Here is a 1,011-nt window from a genome sequence, read left to right as displayed (position 1 = left end):
AGGTTTTAATGTCCCTTTTTTAGGAATATTTGGAGAAAGATATTTTGCATTTATTTGGTAATAGTGTCATTGAAACCAAATTTTAATTTTTTCTTATTAAATTATTTTTAAGGTAACACATAAGGTTAGTCAAATATATGTATAATTTATTTGGTGAGGAAAATGTCAAAAGTATAAGAAAATACTATATGTGGTAAACAACAGTTTTCGTATTAGGATTATCATTACCATCATTTAGTGGGAAACTGAAAGTTAGCAAGGTCAGGTGTTTTACTAAGGTTGCAAGATTGATTAGTGTAAAATGTAGAACTTAAACCTGATACAGCGCTATAATATAATCTTGGTCTTTACAGCACAATTAGAACATGTTGAGTCTGAAAATGTTAACACAGAAGAGTCTGCTAATAATAAATCTGAAAGGACCTAAATAGCAGAATTGACTTCAATTATTCCTAGAAAGGATCTTCTAAAATAAATTATTAAAAATGTATAGATTTTTGAGGCAAGCTTTATATATCTTAAATAGAAATTTCAAACATAGAGGGGATTTACCAGTATCTTTAGCGGGCAGAATTTTGTAATGCTTGGCGTGAGAGGGTGTTAAAAAGTAAAACGGGCATCTTACAGGTCATATTTGGTCTGTGGATATGTTTCTTTGGCTTGGTTTAAAAAAAAAACCCAAACATTTAAAAAGTGGGAGATAGCACATAAAAAAAACCAGCTTTCTGGCTTTTCTTAAAACATTGAAAGATTAATACTGGGTTTATATTTCTGAATGGCAGCAAGTGGCTGGAGCCATAGAGAAGCTGTTCCTTTTAGCTGACCCATGTCCTTTTAGTTCACCACACCCTCTATTCTTTCTTATTACGGCTTGCTTTACTTTACCTGTCTACCCTTCATAACATCTGAGTTTGCAATCCCTCGAATTAGTATAGGATCTTTTGAAGGTCTCTTTGAGGCATCCAGTGGTTTTACTTTTATACAGAATAAGTAGAATATTGCTACACTTCC

The 1,011-nt window shown here is 32.1% G+C and overlaps 1 protein-coding gene across 1 annotated transcript in view; it reads left to right on the top strand.

The window, feature by feature from the left end:
- Nucleotides 1–1,011, top strand: part of LOC109378526 (protein broad-minded-like) — a 37,794-nt gene that overhangs the window by 860 nt on the left and 35,923 nt on the right. The window lies entirely within an intron of this gene.

The sequence above is a fragment of the Hipposideros armiger genome, unplaced genomic scaffold (assembly GCF_001890085.2).
Source record: "Hipposideros armiger isolate ML-2016 unplaced genomic scaffold, ASM189008v1 scaffold_2095, whole genome shotgun sequence".
Classification (NCBI taxonomy): Eukaryota; Metazoa; Chordata; class Mammalia; order Chiroptera; family Hipposideridae; genus Hipposideros; species Hipposideros armiger.
The sequence above is the reverse complement of the archived record's forward strand: the minus strand, read 5'-3'. Positions and strand labels throughout refer to the sequence as shown.